Genomic DNA, 7,899 nt, shown 5'->3' with positions numbered 1-7,899 from the left:
AGAGGCGGATCACTATGAGTCCTATCTAGTAGTGAGACCCTGAATACCCTGTACACCCTTCCCTAAAATACAGAAAAAAATAAAATAAAAATAGATAAACAAGAACAAGGTGTATTTTTCTGCCACGTATGTGCACCATAATGGGCAGTTCTTTGATGCTGGACAGCTCAATTATCCAGACCTTTGAACTCTCCACTACTTTGTCATCCTTAGCTTCCATCTTTAAGTTTGCCTTGTGACCACAGAATGGGTGCTGTAGCTCCAGTCATACCCATGTTCCAGGTAATATTAAGAGGAAAGGAACTAGGGCAAATGAGCATCTCGTAATCCAGTCACCACAGCCAAAAGGGTTACCAGAAGCCCTCCTCAATAATTTATGTTTAAGCTGTCATGATAGTGCATGCCTAAACCCCAGCACTCAAGAGGCTGAGGCAAGAGGATCACTATGGGTTTGAGGCCAGCCTGGACTACATATTGAGTTCAAGGTCAGCAAAACCCCATCTCAAACTAATTTATTTTTTAAATTATATTTTATTAAGGGGCCAAAGAGGAAAGTGATCGATGACATAGAGTGGGCCTAAGGAGAGTCACATGGGGAGAAGATACTCTCTCAGGCTTTCACAGAGAGCACATTGGCCAAACATTGGCCGTGACTCATCCACATGGCTGCACTGATAAAGGTTCTACAATCTGAGGTACAGGATCTCAGGACAAATCCTGAGGGCATTTCACTGACTTTCTCAGACCAAAAAGCTACAACTCTTGTTGCATAGGTCCTGCTTTACCTTGGTCTTAACCATCCAGCAGAAAAGTATGAAGACGAAATTATAAGAAATGAAGCCATGCTGTTAAGTTGAGCTGTGGGGGACTCAGGTCAATAATTTCTGACATTGCCAGTTAAACAGAAGACCCAATGCTATTATGGGCTACTGGACTCTTTTAGAATATTTTGCTGAGTTTACACACCTATAATATTCAATAACGGAACTTAGAAAAAATGGGGTATACAGATGAATGTCCATCTTGTATCTGTGTATTCAAAGTGGTTGGGATAGATATATAGTTACATTCTGTTAATGAATAGAATGATTTGTTCTAATGGTGTTTGTAAATAGGATCACAAGTCCGCATCTTGTACAGCAATTAACCACTAAGAAGAATATATGCAGTGTATTATTTGTTGAAAAATAAAAAAAAATATTTTATTAAGTCAGTACTATCTGCATTGAAAGTTAGAAAATGTAGCAGGATGTGGTGGCACAGGGCTGAAATCTCAGCACTCTGGGAAGCTGAGGCAGGAGGACTGCAAGTTCAAGTCCAGCCTAGGTGACTTAGCAACTTAGCAAGACCCTGTCTCAAAATTTAAAAATAAAAGCATGAAAACTAAAAAGGGCTGGCAATACAGCTCAGTGCAAAGGCTCTGGGTTCAATTCCTAGTACTAGAAAAGAAAAATATACATTTTCAGTTGAATACAACTTCAAACCAAAGAGGTGTGAAGACCAGGTTCTGTTAGAATTAGAAAGGGTGGCCCACAGAGCTCTCTGATGCCAAGTGAAAGTTTTGGCAGCTGTCTTCCATTCGCTGCTTTGCAGGTGACTTGTAGCCTGATCCATACCTAAACTACATTTCACAAGCAGTATGACAGTGATGTCACTGTTGGGAGCCCCCAGGGCAGGATTCACCAACTTCATACGCAATGGAAGCTGTTAACCAAGGCTCTGCCACAATTGGTCTGAAATCAAAAACCCATGCAGTGTCGGTTGCATAGAACAGACCATGGGGAGAGACTACAGCTCACCAGAAAATAATTCTCCATGTTGACAACCATATTGGTATCTCTCTTGGGGGACTTACTGCTCGTGCTAGACTCTTATGTAATTTTATGTGACAGGAGCGTTTGGATTCCAGATTCATATTTGACAGACCACTTCCTGTGTCTCATCTTGTATCTCTAATTGGAAGCAAGACCCAGAATCCAACGCAGCGGTATGGCCGGAGACCATATGGTGTTGGGCTGCTTATTGCTAGTTACGATGATATAGCCCCTCACATTTTCCAGACCTGTCCATCTGCTACTTTCACAGCAGAGCTATGTCCACTGGAGCCTGTTCCCCATCAGCTCGTACTTACTTGGAGAGACATATGTCTAAATTTGTGGAGAGTGATTTAAATGACCCCATGAAGCCTGGTCTATGCGCCTTAAGAGACACACTTCCTGCAGAGCAGAAGCTTGCGACTAAGAATGTTTCCACTGGAATTGTTGGCATAGCCCTAGAATTCATAATCTATGAGGACAATGATGCGTCTTCCTTCCTGGAAGGTCTTAAAGACCACAGAGAGAGGCACGGCCTGTGTAACCTGCTGGTGAACCTGCAGAAAAAGCCAACGGACCAATGGAACACTAATAAACCGGTCTCTCTGTGTGTCAACAGATATTTAAGAATGCAGGACACATACTGACGGCAGCAATCTATATTTTGAACCAAAAGATGCAGAGTGTGGAATACAGTGTGTTTTAAGAATTAGGATTTTTTTTTCCAACCAACTTCCCTGAAACCATATAAGGAGGTGCAGTTTTCTTTAAGGGGGTCTGTGTGATCATTCTCCAAAAAGTATAGGTATGCCTTTTTTTAAAAAAATGTATTTAGTACAGAGTCTACAGGATCTCACTACTAGATCAGCCTCATAGTGATTCTCCTGTTTTCAGCCTCCCAAGCGCTGGGATTACAGGTGCATGCCACCACGCCCAGTCTCAGTTGCTGTCTCAGCATGCCCCAGGGGCGGAGCCAGCACAGCGCAGGGATCGAACCCTGGTTCCCGTGTCTGCCTAAGCAGGCTCTTTAATCCACTGAGCTATCTGTACCAATGTTTTTTATATGAAGAAATAGTGTCTTTGCAGTTTTAAAGACAACTGTGCAATAGAAGTGCTTCACTTCAAAAACAGAATTAGAAAGGATGGGAACTCAGGGTACAGTAGGCATCCGTGCCTCACACACATGTACATCTCCCTCTAGAGTTTGGTTTTTTGTTTGTTTGTTTGCAGTACCAGGGATAGAACCAGGGACTTTATGCTTGCCAGGGAGGCGCTTATGCCACTGAGCTATCTCCCCAACCGTCAGAGTTTATTGATTACACAGGAATTCTAGATGTGCCCCTGCTTTTGTCCTTACCCTTCAGTGCACCCAGACTGTCTTCCACACTGCTAGAACTGGGGGCTTTATGTAGGTGCAGGTACCGGGGACTGAGGCCAGGGCCTTCACACTGAGCTACATTTGAACAAGGTCTTGCTGAGTTGCCCAGGTTGGGCTTGAACTTGCAATCTTCCTGCCTTGGCCTCCCTGAACGCTGAGGTGGGACCATAACATTTGGCTCCAGCCCTGGGGGCTTTTGTTTGCTGCGTGCTTTGCTCTGCCACATTTAGCTCACGCAACTGATGCCCTGGGAGGAGCTCTTGACTAACCACTCACAAAGGCTGACGGATAAACCCCCAGCACTCTCTCCTTTTCCTGGGGACCACTCTGAGGCTTGCAGCTTGCTCTGTCTCCCAGAGACCTCAACAAAATTAAACTCCATCTGCCACAGCAGGCATAAGGCTGGAATCTCCTTCCCCTCCCGGCCCCTCTATTGGTGTTTCTTGTGTAGTTCCTGCTCCTGTCTACCAAGTGGTAGATAGACAGCACTTCCGGCCCCTTGGGAGGGTCATGGGAGTTTTTCTGACCAATGAGGTTTCAGAGAAAGCGTCCTCTCTCCCTTCCAGGTGCAAGCATTTAATTACCAATCGGATTCATCTTCCTGTTAATTTTGACTTCCAACAGAACTAAATTGCTGCAACAGAAACATATGGCTCATAATGCCAATCATATTTACCATCTGGCCCTGACAGAAAATGTATACCAGTCCCTTTTTAAACCACCAGGAGGCAGCATGGTGGCACACACCTATGATCAGAGAACTCTGGGAAGCTGAGGCAGGAGGATCTCAAGTGTGACCCAGCCTAGGCAATTTAGTGACTTAGCAAGATCCTGTCTCAAAATTTAAAAATAAATGGATAGATAAATACAGCTGGGGCTTCGGCTCAGTGGGAAGGCCCTGGATTCCATCTCTAATACTTCCAGGATACTTTCAAAAAATAAAATTAAGGGGCCAGGGAGATAGCTCAGTAGAATAAGTGCTTGCCTGGCAAGTGCAAGACCCTGAGTTCAATCCCCGGTACCACCTAAATAAATAAATAAAAATTAAATTAAATTAAATTAAAACAATTTTTAAAAATAAACCAGGAGCTGGTGAGATGGCTCAGTGGTCTAAAGCACCTACTTAGAACAAGCTTAACAAAGCACAGGGACCACGGTTCAACCCCCCAGCACCACATGCCAGCCAGCCCCGCCCCCTGGTGGGCTGAGCTGGCCACACACACACACACATAAATAAATGAATAAAATTTTAAAAATAAAAATAAATAAACCAGGGGCCGGGGAGATGGCTCAGTAGGATAAGAGCTTGACTGGCAAACTCAAGGATCTGAGTTCAATCCCTGGTTCTGCCAAAAATAAATAAATAAATAAACAAACAAACCACCAGGACGCGGAGGTGGCTGCCTCATAACAACGTAGATGTTCCGTCCTAGAGAACATCTGGGTTCTCAGAGTGTCGGCCTGCTCAGGGCACACCAGGGAGATCTTCCCAGGTGAGGTCCCAAGGTTAAAGAATGTACATGTGCAAGACATCAGCATCAACAGCAGGCAGCACAGGGCGGAGCAGAGTGCAAGGACGCAGGAGCCACCTGCCTCTCACTGCGTAATTCTTATACAGGTTGCTATCTCGTGCGTGCACCCTTACATAGTACTGTAACCAGCACACACGCATTTACCTGTGCTAAATCACAATTACAAAACTGCATCCCACTGTGCACTTGTGTTAGACAAGTGGGGTCCCAGCCTCAGGAGTCATTAGATGCCCCTGAGCTTTGAAGCAGTCTGAGTGGGTTCCCCACAGAAAGTTCAGCTCTTTCCTTGCATGCTGGAGGTACTGGGCTCCATCCTCAGTACCACAGAAAAACCTGATCAACAGAGTGCAGCAGACCAGATCTTCTAGGCGATGAAGCCAGGGGCTTCAGAGGACTGGCCGCTTCTTCCTTCTCTCCCTCCCCTCCCTGGATATCAGCACTGAGGGTGGCTGAGTGCCCAGAGGGGCCAAGACATCTAGCGTGAGCAGAAGCGATTCGTGAAAGCACGCCCTTTCCCGCACTTCCCACATCCAGGACACAGAGCCCAGCTGCGGAACCAGGGCAGCTCCTCAGCCACAGGTCTGGGAAGCAGCACTACACAGCCTGGGCCATTCTGGCTTCCGGCACTGACCGCTGAGCCCACAGAGCTGGTGCGGCAGTGCACACCTATAATCCCAGCACAGGGGAGGTTGAGGCAGGAGAGTAGCAAGTGACAGGCCATCCCGGGCAACTCAGTGAGATCTTGCTGCCAGGAAGAAAGCAATCATGCACACTCTTGTGGGACCCTGCAAGGCAGGCCGTCTGTCATCGGCTGAAACGTCACTATGCTGTGTAGCAGCGGTTGTCTTGGCCTCTGCATTCAGGGAATTCCTACGTCCAAAGCTTTGGAAAATGGTAGCTTCTCTGAGAGTCTGCTCTTGGGGCTTTGAGCCCAGTGAGAGAAACAGAACAGCAATGATGTGAAGATTAAATTCTTGGTTCCACTTCTTCAACCCTACATTGGCCGCCCTGGTATCATAGAAATTCGACCTCATGTTTTGTTTATGTTTTTTGAGACGAAGTCTCACTATGCAGTTCGGGCTGATCTTGAACTCACTACGAAGTCCAGGCTATCATTGTAGCAGGACTTGTAGCGGTCCTCCTGCCTCAGTCTCTTGAGTACTGGGATTGTAGATATGTACCACCACACCTGGCTGGAGATTTGCTCTTTTTGTGCCCCTAATTCAGAGTCTTCATGCCCTGAAATTGGGCCATGTGACCTGCTTTGATCATCAGTAATAGAAATAGATCTCCAGGGAGCTGACAAGTAGCCAGGTGTAGGGGTGCACACCTGTCATCCCAGGCCTCTGGCGGACCTAGGCAGAAAGAAGGGGCACAAGTTCCTGCCCAACCCAGGCGATTTAAGTGACTTAGTGAGATCCTGTCTCAAAATAAAAAGGACTAGGACTGTACCTTCAGTAGGAATGCCCTGGCTTAAATCTCAGCTCCACAAAAATAAAATTTTAACTTAAAAAGAATTCTTTAAAAAAAAAAAAAGAAAGAAAGAAAGAAAGAAAGAAGGATTCTTAATGTAGTTCAGTTCCAAGGGCCTGAGTTCAATTCCTGGTACCTCAAGAAAGAAAAAATGTGAACAAAACTTTGTGAACTCTGCTTCAGGTGCCCCCCTGTGCTGCAGGACTCACTGAGCACACACTCGGCCCTGGGTTTAATCTACAACATCACAACACAAAACAACCACCACTTGTACATTGTTTCTGGAATTTTCTATTTCCTATTACAATGGACCTGGGGTAACAAACCGTGCAAAGTAACACGATGACTCGGGGCCGAGGGTGCAGCTGTAAGTGGAACTGAGCTGTTCTCCAGAACTCTCAGTTCTCCAAACTCTTGCCGGTTGTCACAGTGCTGAAGCCAGTAAGCTGTGTTTCCCCCTTTTCACAGCACCCTGAGTCACCGAAGCCTGAACTGCCTGTTATCGGTTGAGTTGGTTCATGCATCGGGAATGTGCTTACGGGCTGAGGACATCACTCCGTTGGCTCCATCCCCAACACTACAAGACACTAACAATAACTTCGCAACTCTTTTGTGCTGGATTTTGTCTGCGTGGACTGGCATGGGGATGAACTTCATGTGCTAGTTGTAGAAGATGCAGGAGCCACAGGAGCCATGGTGTCAAGGTCAAAGCTTGGGGAGAGGGGATGCTGTGGCCTGGAGTTACCCCTGGGGTCACACCTTAGATACCCAGTCCTTGCAGCTTTGTGGGAATGGGGCCAGGAGGAGGGACCTGCTGAAGTTACTGGGGCTTGAGGTCTCCTCCTTGGGAATGGGGGAATCCATTGCATTCACAGATTCACTGACTCCAGGGAGTAGCTTTATCATAACCGCTGCCCTCCCTTGGCTGGACCTGATGGCCCACTCCTGTCATCCCAGCAGTCTGAGAAGCTGAGGCAGGAAGATCGCAAGTGCAAGTCCTGGTGACTTAGCAAGGTTCTGTCTCAAATTGAAACAATTCTCAAGAAACTGGGGATTCAAGGGCCGGTCAGACAGCTTGGAGGATTAAAGCGCCTGCTTAGGCAGATGCAGGGATTGGGGTTCAATCCCCGGCATGCAGTGCCAGTCCCTCACCCAGGACATGCTGAAACAGGGATTAAGACTGGGCGTGGTGGTGCACACCTGTAATTCCAGCACTTGGGAAGCTGAAAACAGGAGGATCACTGTGAGTGTGATCTACGTACTGAGACCCTGTAGACCCTGTACTAAATACATAAAAAACAACAAGGAGGAAGCTGGGGATGCAGCTCAATGTGAAGACCCTGAGTTCAATCCCTAGGACCAAAAACCAAGCAAAAAGGCAGGGGCCCTCTGCCAAGCCATGACCAGGCTAGAAGCCCCTCACTAAGTGCCAGCAGAGGCTCTCCCAGGCCCCAGTAACTAAAACTCCATTCTCGAAAAATCACCCAACGGAGGGGGCTCTTGGCAGCAGGGCGGCAGGAACTGGGAAGCACATCCCACCGCAGAGGAGGGAGAGTCCTATTTTTAGCCAAAACACTGTGTGGGTGAGAAGACTTGGAGCAGAAAGGGGAAAAGGAATAGGGACAGAGACCCAGGGGACCAAGATGTCTAATGACCATGAAGGGGATTGAAAAGGACGCTGGAGAGGGGAGGGGAGGAAAAG

The 7,899-nt window shown here is 47.0% G+C and overlaps 1 pseudogene; it reads left to right on the top strand.

The window, feature by feature from the left end:
• The first annotated feature begins 273 nt into the window (after positions 1-273).
• Positions 274-2,406, top strand: LOC105742781 (annotated as a pseudogene).
• The last annotated feature ends 5,493 nt before the right edge of the window (positions 2,407-7,899 follow it).

This window comes from Octodon degus, unplaced genomic scaffold (genome assembly GCF_000260255.1).
Source record: "Octodon degus isolate 3935 unplaced genomic scaffold, OctDeg1.0 scaffold00073, whole genome shotgun sequence".
Classification (NCBI taxonomy): Eukaryota; Metazoa; Chordata; class Mammalia; order Rodentia; family Octodontidae; genus Octodon; species Octodon degus.
This window is presented reverse-complemented; position numbering and strand designations above follow the sequence as displayed.